The 15,597-nt window shown below is 40.5% G+C and overlaps 1 protein-coding gene and 1 long non-coding RNA gene across 3 annotated transcripts in view; both read left to right on the top strand.

The window, feature by feature from the left end:
* The window catches only part of DYNC1LI1 (dynein cytoplasmic 1 light intermediate chain 1), a 49,288-nt gene that overhangs the window by 3,145 nt on the left and 30,546 nt on the right, over positions 1–15,597 (top strand). The window lies entirely within an intron of this gene.
* Positions 4,994–9,978, top strand: LOC146397247 (uncharacterized). Its single transcript, XR_014822695.1, has 2 exons — positions 4,994–5,057; positions 5,665–9,978. It is a non-coding gene; the product is annotated as an uncharacterized LOC146397247 (long non-coding RNA).

Below are 15,597 nucleotides of genomic sequence, written 5' to 3'. Positions count from 1 at the left end.
AATTCTTTCACGAACTATGGTGATCTCTGGAATCTCATATTTAAAAAACCAAATCTGAGACTTTAACAAGGTTTGACATTTCCAGAAACACTATAGAATAGAAACGATGATCTAGGTTTATGTACCCCACACACAAATTGTTTGTTACCTTACTTCATGGCCTCTCCTCTCACAGCCTATGGGTGAAGAGAGTCACAACTAACAATTTAGGCGCACACATGAGGCATTTTCAAAGCATTTTCATGCAGATCTTAGTTTACCTCTTATGCCCCCACCCCCAAATCTGAGAGGTAGATGTTAACATCAATTTATAGATGAGGTACTGAATTTTAGAGGGCTGTTAGGCGAGTTTTCTAAGATTGCACAGCTATAAACACCCTGCATTCTCTGACTTTGGCATAGCTTTCCTTTCAAGTAGAAGAGTAGAAGTTCCTTTCAAGAGAAAAAGTTTCAGGTACTCTTACTGCATAACTCTTTCTTTTCTTTTTTTTTTTTTTTTTTTTTTTTTTGTCTTTTTGCCATTTTCTTGGGCTGCTCCCGCAGCATAATGGAGGTTCCCAGGCTAGGGTTCGAATCGGAGCTGTAGCCACCGGCCTATGCCAGAGCCACAGCAATGAGGGATCCGAGCTGCATCTGCAACCTACACCACAGCTCACAGCAACGCCGGATCCTTCCCCAACTGAGCAAGGCCAGGGATCGAACCCACAACCTCATGGTTCCTAGTCGGGTTCGTTAACCACTGAGCCATGACGGGAACTCCAGCATAACTCTTTTGAAAGGCTATCTTTAGTGAAGGTACCAATAATTATTTTAATTAATTAAATTAGTTTTTTTTTCCAATTTGGCCGCCGCAAGGCATATGGAGTTCCCAGGCAAGGGATCAGATCCGAACCACAGTTGTGGCCTACACCACAGCTGCAGCCACTCTGGATCCTTAACCCGCTGTGCCAGGCCAGGGATCAAACCTGTGTCCTGGTGCTGCAGAGACACTGCCAATCCTGTTGTGCCATAGGGGACAGTCCGTCAATAATTATTTTAAAGTATAATCCAAATATGTGTTGAATTGTAGGCTATCTGTTAATGAGGGACATGTGTGTATCATGGCCACAGCACTTGTGTTGCAGCAGTCACTTACTCTACCTAGGCTTGACCCAAAACACTGTGTGAAGCCCCAAAACATTATGGCATTACCATTTAGCCAGTCTTTTTCTTGAAAGATTTTGATAATGAGTTTGTTTTTGTTTTTTGTTTGTTTAGGGCCGCACCTGTGGCATATGGAAGTTCCCAGGCTACGGGGCTAATCGGAACTGTAGCGGATGGCCTACACCACAGCCACAGCAAGGTGGGCTCCAAGCTGAGTCTGCGACCTACACCACAGCTCACAGCAATCCCGGATCCTTAAGCCACTGAGCAAGGCCAGGGATCGAACCTGCGTCCTCATGGATGCCAGTCAGATTCAGTCCACATGGGAACTCCAAGAATGAGTTTGTTTTTAATATTAAAGGCAAAACTTCTTGGAGTTGCCATCATGGCTCAGCGGAAACAATACGACTAGGAACCATGAGATTGCGGGTTAGATCCCTGGCCTCGCTCAGTGGGTTAAGGATCCAGCATTGCAGTGAGCTGTGGTGTGGGTCGCAGGCCAGCTCAGATCTGGTGTTGCTGTGGCTCTGGCATAGGTTGGCAGCAGTAGCTGTGATTGGACCCCTAGCCTGGGAGCCTCCATGTGCGGTGGGTGCAGCCCTAAAAAGACAAAAGAAAAAAAAGCAAAACTTCTTGTGCATGTATTTTAAGTAGGTTTAACTTATAAATGGTCCTTTTAAGAACTATTTTTCCTCTTTACCCTTTTTAATCAATTTTTACTATAGTGATTGTAATTATACATCTTTCAATAGCTGCGTTTGAGCACTTTCTCCATACCTTGGTTACATAACTATGTTGTGATAAGAAAACTACCTAAGGAAAATAACAGCAATAATACATAACATTTTTTTTTTTTTTTTTTTTTTGTCTTTTTGCTATTTCTTTTGGGCCGCTCCCGCGGCATATGGAGGTTCCCAGGCTAGGGGTTGAGTCGGAGCTGTAGCCACTGGCCTACGCCAGAACCACAGCAACTCGGGATCCGAGCCGCGTCTGCAACCTACACCACAGCTCATGGCAACACCGGATCGTTAACCCACTGAGCAAGGGCAGGGATCGAACCCGCAACCTCATGGTTCCTAGTCGGATTCGTTAACCACTGCGCCACGACGGGAACTCCTAGAGGGGGTATTCTTAATGTATACACTGGACTGTATCTCTGCAGAAGAGAGCTTTCTTTGTAGGAAACGTCAGAAGCTGTTTAGCAGTTACTGAGGAATTTTATCTGATTGTCCTGATTAAATCTCTCTCATTGCAAAAAATCTCGTTTTTAAAGATTAATTGAATTCATTGTCTATGAAGATGCATATGTAGTCCTGGACCCCAGCATGACACATAGGTAAGACAGCAGTATAACTTTCTGATTTGAGGCCAATGGGAATTAATGAAAAGTAGTTGGCCCTTTGGTAAATCAAGTAAGCTTTATCTTTCTCATCTGCTAGCTAAGATATTTGGATTTAATGATCTCTGAAGTCTTGTCTCCTTACATTCTGTAATTATTTCTAATTGTGAAGTTTATGAGTTGTATATTTTTTAAGAAATGCTTTGAAGACATACTGCAATTGTTTTTTTGTTTGTTTGTTTTTTTGTTTTATAGCTTTATTGCTTTGCCAGGCAAAGGAGGCTCACGACAGGCTAATGCCTTAAAGACTGTGCCCCCTGGGTTTTAATTAATAAATTTTTTCCTGGAGTTCCCGTCGTGGCGCAGTGGTTAACGAATCTGACTAGGAACCATGAGGTTGCGGGTTCGGTCCCTGCCCTTGCTCAGTGGGTTAACGATCCGGTGTTGCCATGAGCTGTGGTGTAGGTTGCTGACGGGGCTCGGATCCCGCGTTGCTGTGGCTCTGGCGTAGGCCGGTGGCTACAGCTCCGACTCAACCCCTAGCCTGGGAACCTCCATATGCCACGGGAGCGGCCCAAGAAATAGCAACAACAACAAAGACAAAAAAGACAAAAAATAAAAAATAAAATAAAAATAAAATAAATTTTTTCCTTGTATATGTGGGGTCTTTGTTTCCACCCACGGAAGAAATCAAGAGTCTGTGTTTTTCCCTGAAGGCCCTAGTTTGGGATAGTGTGCAGCCAAAAAAGTCCCACAGGATGTTGAGTATATCATCAGGAACAAAACTAGCTTCTATTATGTTTGAATTATGGCAAGTAGGAAACATCAAGCTATGTACTGTGGACTAGAGATCTGTTCAGAGAGGTAACTTGTCAAGGAAGTGAATGGTTTTCTGTGTGAGAGCTGACTCTAAAAATAATGAGATTGTTCAGTCAGAAACTTAATTTTGTGAGAAGCTAGCATTAAAGATCATCAAGGTTCTATGACTTGTGAGAAACGGATTTTTTCAGTCAAAGTATGTTAATGCTGTTTTTTGGTGTGATTGGTTGTGGGAATATGGTGCAAGGAATAGAGTGTTAGCACAGATATGATGTTGGATTGGTAATTTTCAAAGGGTTAACGAAACTATTTATTGCCTGTTATGTGTTAGTACTACTAAAAATATACCAAATACAAAATATTTTGAGAGTCCAGTGGCATATTGGTGTTTTATGATGGACAGCAACCTATTAGGGCCACATGTGAGCCATATAGTCTCTGTTGTAACTACTCAACTCTGCCCTTGTAGCCACAAAACAGCCATAGATAATATGTAAATGAGTGGATATGGTATTGTTTAATGACATTTTATATATTTTTTATTTTTTGTCTTTTTTTTTAGGGCCACATCCATGGCGTATGGAAGTTCCCAGGCTAGGAGTCAAATTGGAGCTATAACTGACAGCCTATGCCACAGCCAGAGCAATGCCAGATCCGACCTGTGTCTGCGACCTACACCATAGCTCATGGCAACTCCAGATCCTTAACCCACTAATCAAGGCCAGGGATCGAACCTGCGTCCTCATGGATGCTAATCAGATTTGTTTCCTCTGAGCCACGACAGGAACTCCTATTTAATAACATTTTATTTACAAAAACATTGAGCAGGTGAGATTTGACTTGTGTGCTGAAGTTTGTGGACCACTACTTTAGGCCATTATGGGCATCAATTTTATCAATAAACTCAGATGCCAGTTAATACAGGTTTCTGATTAATGGAATATGATGTTTGGCACATGATAGGTGACCAGTTAATAAATGTTGGATGAATGATGACCAGCTTTTACTTAAAGGTTCATTGTTTTTCCGGCTAGAAGTATAGTCTGAACACAGGTTTAAGATATGTCAGGAGTGGTCTATATATTTCCCCCCAGTATTTCTCTCAAAAACAGAAAACAGAGCAGGAAGAACCTCAGATGTAGGCTGGTAGAGTGGTAGTTCAGTGAGTGTGAAGTCAGCGTGAGAGAAAGTCAGCAAAAGCAATTTTAAAATGCAAAACAGACTGAAGCCTTGAGCTATGAAAAGGAAAAAAAAAAAGAGCCAAAAAAAAAACAGGGGTTACTGGGACTGGGTCCCTGCCCTCCAGGAGCTTATAACCTGTCGGGAAAACTCAAAGTATATAGTAAAAATCAAAACATGTCAGTATGAACTAATTGCTAAATGGGTTACATAAGATTTTGTGGAAGAGGCAGCATCTGAGTAAAATTTTGCTAAGTAGGGTGGGGAGAACACTGCAGGACTAAGGGAACATGTTGCTGTAGCTAAAGTCCTGGTGAAAAGGCAGGGGGTGCTCGTTGTGGAAGAGTCCTTACCTAGGGGCTCCAGATATGGGAGTCCTTTCTACCCTTTGAAGCTGTGGGATTGTGGGCAGATACAGCCTCTGTTAACTGAGATTCTTTCATACTTACTGGGCCTAAAAAAACTAAAAGTATATGTAAAATACCTTCCTCTTAAAATTAGTGTTCTTTTTTTTTTTTTTTTTTTTTTTTTTTTTTTTTTTTTTTGGTCTTTTTTGCTGCACTTGCAGCATGTGGAGGTTCCCAGGCTAGGAGTCCAGTTGGAGCTGTAGCTGCTGGCCTATGCCACAGCCACAGCAACTCAGGATCCGAGCCGCTTCTGTGACCTACACCACAGCTCACAGCAACGCCGGATCCTTCACCCACTGAGCAAGGCCAGGGATCAAACACGAAATTTCCTCATGGTTCCTAGTCGGATTCGTTTCCGCTGTGCCACAATGGGAACTCCAGTATTCACTATTTTAAATTATAAAAGTGATACATGTTTCTTGCCAGAGGAAAAAAAAAAATTTACAAGGATAAGAAATTGAAAATAACACATGATCTCACCACCTCGAGGTGTAATAAGTGTTCATTTTTCCTGTGTGTATATTTTTTAAATAAAGTAGGCTCATACCTTATATTTGGAAATGCATAGTTTTTTCTTTATGGATCAGAGGGATTTTTTGCATGGCAATAGGTATGGATTTCTTCCTTTTTAATGACTGAATAATATATGCGGCTCTATTATAACAGATTATTGTTATACCCCATTTCCACTTGCCAGGTATTACCTTTGAGATAAATTCTTTTTTTTTTTTTTTCTCCTTTTTTTGCTTTTTAGGGCTGCACCTGTGGCATATGGAGATTCCCAGGCTAGGGGTCAAATCCGAGCTGTAGCTGCTGGCCACAGCCACAGCAACACAGGATCTGAGCCGCGTCTGTGGCCTACACCACAGCTAAGGCCAATGCCAGGTCCTCAACCCACTCAGGGAGGCCAGGGATTGAACCTGCATCCTCGTGGATGCTAGTCAGATTTGTTAACTGCTGAGCCACCATGGGATCTTTTGGGATAAATTCTTAGAAATTGAATTGCTGAGTCAAAAGTGTATTATTTTAAGTCATTTTATCTACTACTAAAACAATAGTTTTTGAAAGTTATACCATTCTACATTCCCACCATCAGTATATGAAAGTACCTCTTTATCACCATTGCCAACACCAAGGGTTATTCATTTTAATCATTGCCTTTCTGCTAGGTAGGTTAAAAATTGGCATGCTAATTTGAAGGCAATCTAATTGTGGAATTCATACCATGTTTGTTAATTAAGAACTATTGTGTTAGCGTGACTTTGACCTTCTGGAGCATAGGAACTGTTAATAACCATTGGGATCAGCATTTATTGGCCTTGGTAAATGTTTATTGAATTAAACTCAGTAATTTTCAGTTCACATCTAGTCAGTCTGCAAGAGTGAAAGAAACGGTAAAGGATAAGTTCTATTTTTTAATGTACTATGGATTGCTGAATGGTGATATTCAAAGGGGGGAGGGGTTTGGCTAACTAATAGGAGATAGCATGGTTAGGCCTGTTACAGGAGTGTTTTGCTAGGTGCTTTATTATGTAGCATGTTCACTGTTGGACAAAAGAGAACTTTAAACCCCAGGTTACACAGCTGAGCTGGGATTCTGCATTGGGTTTGTCTAACTTTCCACTATACATGCACACCTCGACAGGTAGTCTCAAGTCCTTGAATGCAGGTGCTACAGCTGGTTAACAGTTTCTTCCTGATTTTGCCAACTGAGGCAAGGGAGGAGATGCTCTTCATGAGTGGGGAGCACACCCACAACTCTCACTCTACCTGGATCATCCAGATAACTTAGGGAAGACCTTGCAGAAGGTCAGAGCCTAAAAGTAGCTCCAGTGAAAACCACCTCATGGCTCTTGTCGCCAGAGCTTTCAGGTAAAATAGGATGATTTATTTTATATCATACAAAGCCAAGTCAAAGATGTTAATTTTACCATGTTGATATCTCACTTGGATAAAGAGGGAATATGGCAGGCTAGAATTCTCTCTATTCTGATTATCATTGTGCTGTGGACCATAAAGTTTCCAACAGAGTTGTGGAAATGTGAATCAGCTCTGCATAGAAAGCAAGCATGGGGCACACAAACCTGTGCCAGGCCAGAAGGGTATAGTGCTTTCCTTCCGGAAAAGACACTGGGAGGAAAGGGAGGCAGAGTGCTGTTTTACCTTTTGTCATCCCTGTCTTGAGTTGGTGGGGGGAATCCTTGGGAACTCAGAATCCTCGTATTATCACTATGACAATGGTAATAGTGTGGAGCAGTATTGTTGGAGTCAAGTCCTGACCCTTCTTGAGCAAGTTGCTTAATCTTTGAGATTATATTGTTTACCTTTTAGGATTATCATGAGGATTATATGAGATAATGTTTGTAAGACACTTTAAACAGTGGCATACATGAGATGTATTCAAGATAGCTGTTATTAGCAAACTATGTGTACTAACATGCTATGTATACTTTGACTGCTCGTTTTTACAATTTATGTTTCTCTGTTAACTTTTTGAAACACTGTTGATGCCCTATAGAAATTTTTATTTCTATTGTATCACCGATCAAGAAGTAATGAGTTGTAATAGTCACAGAACTTTAAATCCACCATCATAGAGATTGTCTGCTTTTACCCACCCTGAACCCCCCCCCCCCATTGAGAAGACAGGGAGCAAATGGAAGTACTTGACCTGTCCTCGTTCACTCTAATGGTGACAGTGTTGTAGTTAGAGATCACATCTTCTAGATCTCTATGTTTTTTTGTATGTGTGTGTGTTTTTTTGTTTTGTTTTTTGTTTTTGTCTTTTGGCTTTTTAAGGCTGCACCCGTGGCATATGGAGGTTCCCAGGCTAGGGGTCGAATCGGAGCTGCAGCTGCCAGCCTTCGCCACAGCCTCAGCCACAGCAACCTGGGATCTGAGCCGTGTCTGCAACCTACACCACAACCACGTCTACAACCTACACCACAGCTCATGGCAACGCCAAGATCTCTGTGTTCTTAATTCATTAAATTGTCATTTTAAACTTTATGGACAGTACATCCTGTGGTTGAATTAGAGACCTATTGGGGAGAAAAAAACAGTATCGTTAAGTCTACCTTTACCTCTATACTGTTTGGGTGTCTTTGTGTGGAGTTGTGTTTCTTTGTTTTTGTTTTTATTTGGCTGGGCTATGCAGTAACTTGATGTGGCATCTCAGTTCCCCAACCAGGGATTGAACCCCAGGCTGTAGAAGTGAAAGCAACTAATCCTAACCACTCGGCCACCAGGTTTCTCCCTGGAGTTTTTCTGTTGTAATCAATTTTATTTTCATACTTGAATTGAGAAGTGAGAATTGATGGCTGTGCTTTATGATTTTTTTTTAAGTGCTTTGATCCTATACTTGGCTCACAGGGAATTACTTATTTGAACAGGATTCAGACAAATAATTTGTAATACCGGCTTATTTGCTGTGAAGAATTTCACTGTAATTGGATCAGTAAACCTTTTGGTCCATCCACTAGGGCAGGGTTTGGCCTGTTTTTTTTTTTTTGTATGGCCAGCGAGCTAAGAATGGGGTTTGTTTCTTTTCTTCCTTCCTTTCTTTCTTTTTTTTTTTTTTTTAGGGCCATACCTATGCAGCTTCCCAGGCAAGGGGTCCAGTCAGAACTGTTGGCTGCCAGCTTAGGCCACAGCCACAGCAACGCCAGATCTGGGCCATGTATGTGATCTGCACCACAGCTCATGGCAACACCAGATCCTTAACCCACTGAGCAAGGCCAGGGATCGAACCCTCAACCTCATGGTTCCTAGTCGGATTCATTTCCATTGTGCCACGACGGGAACTCCTGGGGTTTGTTTCTTGATTTTATTAAGAATTGGGAGGAAAAGAGATAAATATGTGACAGAGACCTTATGTGACTTACAAAGCCTAAAATACTGTTTATCTTGTCTTTTACAGAAAGAATGGCCCAGTGCCTGGATGAGGACATGAAAATAATTTTATTATAATAGAATTTGATCTGATGAAATATCTTGGTTTGTTTTAAAAACACTTTTAAATATGCCCTCTTTTATTTTATTTTATTTATTTTTTAATTTTTAAAATTTTTTTGTCTTTTTGCCTTTTCTAGGGCCACTCCTGCAGCATATGGAGGTTCCCAGGCTAGGGGTCCAATCGGAGCCATAGCCACCGGCCTACGCCAGAGCCACAGCAATGCGGGATCCGAGCCGTGTCTGCAACCTACACCACAGCTCACGGCAACGCCAGATCCTTAACCCACTGAGCAAGGCCAGGGATCAAACCTGCAACCTCTTGGTTCCTAGTCGGATTCGTTAACCACTGTACCACGACGGGAACTCCTAAATATGCCCTCTTTTAGAAAACCTAATAGAGAATTACAAATTTAGATTAAAGTATTTAGAGAAAAATTTTGGCCTTATCACTGAAGCGTGCTTTATAGACTTTGATCATAGTTTGTTTAAATAGGAACTCTCCTTGTATAAGTGTATGTTTACAGATCATTAAGTATTGGCTGGTACACTTAAAGCTGGTGTGCCTGTTTCACTACTAGCTGAAGGCCAATGAACTGAAGATAAAGCTCTCTTAATGTTCATAGACAATAGATAGATGAATGCTTTCAGCATTGTTTGAAGCCACACAGGCCCCATTGCCCTACTTGCCACTTTAAAGGTATAGAATGAAATACATATGTAGTTTTTATTTTACCCAAACTATTAGGCACTTTGTTTTGTTTACCAAAATTATCATGGAATTTAGTCACTTTTGTTTCTTGAATGGTTTGGCCATTAAAGATGATTTTTAGGAGTTTCCACTTTGGTGCCACGGAATTGACAGCATCTTGGGAGCCCTGGGTCACAGGTTCAATCCCCGGCCTGCCCTACTGTGTTGAGGACCCGGCATTGCACGGATGTGGCCTAGTCAACTCTGGCTCAGATCTGATCCCTGGCTCTGGAACTCCATGTGCCACAGGGTGGCCAAAAATGAAAAGAAAAAAAAAAAAAAAAAAAAAAAGATGTTTTTTAAACGTCTTTCAATGCCAAATATAGGAATCCTGAATTTTAACTTTTTTTTTTTGTATTTTTAAAATTAAAGTGTAGTAGATTTACAAAGTTGTGTCAGTTTTTGAATTTTAACAGTTTTGAAACCTTCTAATTGCATAATAGAATAAAGAGAGTATTTATGATGGAGATTTTAATATCTTCAAACAGTTCAGTTTGGCTAAATACTGACAGCTCAGTACAGTGACTAGCAAGTTTTCATAAGTTAGTGAAGGAAGTATATATTATGATATGTTATTGATGAGAGGCAGCCAATTGAGTTTTTTTAAATTAAGGTGTAGTTGGTCTACAATGTTGTGCCAACCAATTGTTTTATAGCTATGACTGATGAATTATTACAGAAGATTGTGGTAAAGGCCCAGGGCAAGAAGTGACAGATGAGGTATAGGTATGAAAATAGCTATTCCACATGATTGTGGTTGAGATATGAATACTGATGAAGGATCTTCTGTGTGTAGAACAGGTGCTATAGAATGTATACCCCCAAATTCATGTTGAAATTCTAACCCCAATGTGATGACATTAGGAGATGGGGGCCTTTAGCAGTTGATTAGATCATGAAGGTAGAGCCCTCATGAATGGGTTTAGGGCCCATAAACAAGAGACAGCAGAGACTCTCTCACCCTTTCTGTCATATGAGGACACAGCGAGAAGACTGTCCATGACCCAGGAAGCTAACCCTTATTAGCTACACCTGCCAGAACCTTGATCTCAGATGTCCCAGCCTCCAGAACTGTTAGAAATAAATGACTCTTGTTATAAAACCACCCATCCTATGGTATTTTTGTTACAGCAGCCTGAAGAGACTAAGACATGTTTTCAGGTTTGGGTGAGCAAGCAAGGACAGTGCCTGTTAAGAGTAGGATAATTTCTTTCCTATAAGCAACTTAAAAGCAATGTCTTCATATCCTGCTTACTGTTCAGATAACTCGCCCAAAGAACATTTGTTGAATGAAGGAAGGGAATGTACATTATCACAGTCCGCTGAAGAAAATACACAAATAATGCAAACTATTGCATTTGGAATGGATAAGCAGTGAGATCCTGATGTCTAGTACAGGAAATTATGTCTAATCACTTGTGATGGAACATGATGGAGGATAATGTGAGAAAAAGAATGTGTGTGTGTGTGTGTGTGTGTGTGTGTGTGTGTGTGTATAATTGGGTCACTTTGCTGTACAGCAGAAATTGACAACATTGTAAATCAGCTGTAATTAAAAAGAAAATAAATAAGCTGACACACTGCAATGAAGTGTCTGAGCTGTGTGGTGTGTTCTTGAAAGTACAAAGAAGGGTGCTTAACCAGACTTATGGAGTCAAAGAAAGTTTCCTGGAAGAGACTTAATTGAGACTGGAAAGATAATGAAGGGTTCTCTCAGGTGTGGTAAGGAGAAGGAAAGACTGTTCCAGAAAGAAGTGACAGCATGTATGAACATTTAAGTGCTGAGAGAGCAAGGCCTCACTGCTTCCCTGGAAGAAAGTGTGAATGGCTGGAGCCTTGCCTGTGAGTGGCAGGAGTTGGTGAAAGCTGGGCTGGAAAAATGAGGGGGCCTTTTGTAAGGGCTTGCGGCAACACTGGATCCTTCCTTAACCAAGTGAGCGAGGTCAGGGGTCGAGCTCGCATCCTCACAGAGGCAACATTGGGTCCTAACTTGCTGAGCAACAATGGGAACTCCATTTTTTGTTTGAGACAGTCTATCAGGGGCTGCTCTGTGGGAGGATTAGGAATATGCCTTTCACTATGAAAGGAGCAGAGTTCATAGGCACTAGGGATGCAGCAACAACAAAACACAAAAATGTCTGTTCCTCTGGAGCTTTGAGGGGTAGCGAGTGACTAAGGGGAAAAAATATTAAGTTGAATGGAGAAAAATAAAACTAGCCTAGAAATGATAGGAGGTTGTGATTTTAAATGAGGTGTTTAGGGACAGCCCTCTGAGAAAGTGATATTTGAGGGAAGGTGGGAAGAAGCTTACGTAACAGATTTCTGAAAAGAATGTGTCCCAGATAGAGGACAGTGGATGAAGGCCTTGAGGTTGGAATCTTATATGTACATGACTGTTTGGGGGGAAAGTGGCTAGATAATGGTAATGCTTTTGTGCATAGTGAAATGTGAGTTATTTGTGGGACATCCAAATTGTGATGACCAGCAAGTAGTTCGGAAGAGGTCCAGTCTGGAAGGAAATCTATAGATCAGCAGATTATAGGAGGTATGGAAGTATTGTGTGAGAGTCCCTGGAATGAAATGTGGAGTGAGAAGGATAGAGGGCTGAGGAAGGAACCCTGGGAAACACACATGTTGGGTAAGGATGGAAGCCTGCAAGGAAGACTTAAGTCTTAAAAGTAAATAGTAGAACAGGAGAGGGTGGCGTGATGGTCCCTGTGGCAAGGGAGCATCTTTGCCTTTTGTGTCGTCCTTATTTCCCTGCCAGCTCCCAACCAAATCAGCCTTTGAGTACAGCTGTCCCAACCCCCATCACCTAGGACTCCAGTAAAAGTTATCGAATCTCCTTTCCCTAAACTTACCCTTGTCAGTCATTCTTCCACACCTTTGTGATAGCAGTCTTTCTAAAACACATAAATACTGCCAGGACTCTACAGGATGAAGTCTAACCATCTCAGCCTGGCATAAGATGCCCTTCATGATCTAACACTCCCTATTCTTACTTCCTGGTTCTTTTTATCTTCACATCCTAAATTTAATGCATTCAAATATTTGTCCTTTCTGGAAGGACACTTCTTTGCCTCCAGGCCTCTGTGTGTTTTCCTGTTTCCTGGAATGGCTACCTCTATGGTTCATTAACACCACAAGATTTGACTAAAGTGTTACCTTCTCTCCAAGCAAAACCAGAATCTTCCCTTAAGGCTGGCTTCCTGGTTTGTTGAACATCTGTAGTATAGTCCTAGTGATAGTATCTTTTTTATTTGATTTGATTTTTTAAAAGTATAGTTGCTTTACTGTGCTGATTTCTTTTTCTTTCTTTCTTTTTTTTTTTTTTTTGTCTTTTTGCTATTTCTTGGGCCGCTCCAGCAGCATATGGAGGTTCCCAGGCCTACACCAGAGCCACAGCAACGTGGGGTCCGAGCCGCGTCTGCAACCTACACCACAGCTCACGGCAACGCCGGATTGTTAACCCACTGAGCAAGGGCAGGGACCGAACCCGCAACCTCATGGTTCCTAGTCGGATTCGTTAACCACTGTGCCACGACGGGAACTCCTACTATGCTAATTTCTGCTGTACAGCACAGTGACTCAGTTATACACACATATATATATTCTTTTCCTTTATAGTTTATTTTAAGAGATTAGATATAGTTTGCTGTGCTATACAGTAGGACCTTATTTATCCATTCTAGATACAACAATTTTCATGTACTAACCCCAAACTCCCAATCCTTCCCTCTCCTTCCCCCCTGCTCCCTTGGCAACCTCAAGTCTGTTTTCTATGTCTGAGTCTGTTTCTGTTTTGTAGATGGGTATATTTGTGCCATATTTTAGCTTCCGTGATAAGTGATATCCTATAGTATTTGGTTTTCTCTATCTGACTTATTTCACTTAGAATAATCACCTCTAGGTCCATCCATGCTGCTACAAATGGCATTGTTTTGTTCTTTTTTATGGCTGAGTAATATTCTGTTATATGTGTATTTAAGTTGTTTCCAAGTCTTGGCTATTGTGAATAGGGTTTCTATGAACATAGGAGTGCATGTATATCTTTTTGAATTATTGTTTAGTTTGGGTATATGCCCAGAAGTGGAATTGTTGGATCATACGGTAATTCTGTTTTTAGTTTTCTGAGACACCTCCACACTTTTCTATATTGACTGTACCAACTTACATTCCCACCCATAATGTAGGAGAGTTCGCTTTTCTTTATTTCCTCTCCAGTATTTGTTATTTGTAGATTTTTTGTTTCCAATAATGGCCATTCTGACTGGTGTGAGGTGGTACCTTGTTTTGATTTGCATTTCTCTAATAATTAGCGATGTTGAGTATCTTTTCATGTGTCTGCTGACCATCAATATGTCTTCTTTAGAGAAATGTTTGTTAAGATCTTTTGCCCATTTTTTGATTGAGTTTTTTTGTTGTTGAGTTGTATGAGCTCTTTTGTATATTTGTGGTGATTCAGACTTTGTTGGTCACATCATTTGCAAATATTTTCTCCCATTCTGTAGGTTGTCATTTTGTTTTGTTTTGTTTTAATGGTTTCCTTTGTTGTGCAAAAGCTTGTAAGTTTGATTAGGTCCCATTTGCTTATTTTTGTTTTTATTTCTATTGCCTTGGGAGAGTGACCTAAGAAATATTGGGTACAATTTATATCAGAATGTTTGCCTGTGCTGTCTTCTAGGAGTTGTATGGTGTCATGTCTTATGTCTTTAAACATAAGAGTTAATTTTTGTGCATGGTGCGAAGGTGTGTTCTAACTTAATTGATTTACATGCAGCTGTCCTAACTTTCCCAGCACCACTTACTGAAGAGATTGTCTTTTTCCCATTTTGTATTTTTGCCTTCTTTTTTGAAGATTGATTTACTGTAGGTGTGTGGGTTTGTTTCTGGGCTCTCTGTTATGTTCCATTGATCTGTGTGTCCTTTTTGTACCAATACTATACTGCTTTGATTACTGTAGCTTTGTAATACTGTCTGAAGTCTGGGAGAATTACACCTTCTGTTTTGGTTGTTTTTTGTTTGTTTGTTTTTAACTCCTCGGTATTATTTTGGCAATTGTGGGTCTTTTTTAGGTCCCATGTAAATTTTTAGATTGTTCTGTAAAAAATGTCATGAGTAATTTGATAGGGATCACATTAAATCTGTAGATTGTTTTGGGTAGTATGGCCATTTTAACAATATTAATTTTTCCAATCCAAGAGCAGGGTATATATTTTCATTTCTTTGCATCCTTTTTAATTTCCATTATTAATGTTTTATGGTTCTCAGTATGTAAGTTTTTCACCTCCTTGGTTAGCTATGTACTTTTTTTCAGTGTGATTTTAAAAAGTATTTTTTGGGGTTTTTTGCATTCTCTTTCTGATATTTCATTATTAGTGTAAAGAAATGCAGCTGATTTCTGAATGTTAATCTTATGTCCTGGGAGTTCCCATTGTGGCCTTGCTCATTGGATTAAGGATCCAGCATTGCCATGAGCTGTGTTGTAGGTCACAGACACAGCTCAGTTCTGGCATTGCTGTGGCTGTGGCATAGGCCGGCAGCTATAACTCTAATTCAACCCCTAGCCTGGGAACTTCTGTATGCTGTGGGTGCAACCTTAAAAAGACCAAAAAAAAATCTTGTATCCTGCTACTTGGCTGAAGTCATTTATCAGATCTTGTAGTTTTTGTGTGGAATCTTTAGGGTCTTCTTTATATAGTATCATGTCCTAATGATAATATCTTGAAATTGTCTTTTGTTTGTTTTCCCTCAGTTGATCATGTTGTGTGATCCTTTTAATGTATTGTTGGATTTGGTTTGCTGGTATTTTGTTGAGGATTTCTGCATCTATGTTTATCAGTGATATTGGCCTGTAATTTTCTTTTTGTTGTTGTTGTTTTCTCTTTGATTTTGGCAACAGGATGATGATGGCCTTGTAGAATGAGCTTGGGAGTCCTCCTTCCTCTGCAGTTTTTGGGAAGTGTCAGGATAGGTGTTAACTATTCCCTAAATGTTTGATAGAATTT

The sequence above is a fragment of the Sus scrofa genome, chromosome 13, assembly GCF_054392235.1.
Source record: "Sus scrofa isolate SSC_HxYL_T2T_F1_AM1 chromosome 13, Sscrofa_HxYL_maternal_Yorkshire_Landrace_v2.0, whole genome shotgun sequence".
Taxonomy (NCBI): domain Eukaryota; kingdom Metazoa; phylum Chordata; class Mammalia; order Artiodactyla; family Suidae; genus Sus; species Sus scrofa.
The sequence above is the reverse complement of the archived record's forward strand: the minus strand, read 5'-3'. Positions and strand labels throughout refer to the sequence as shown.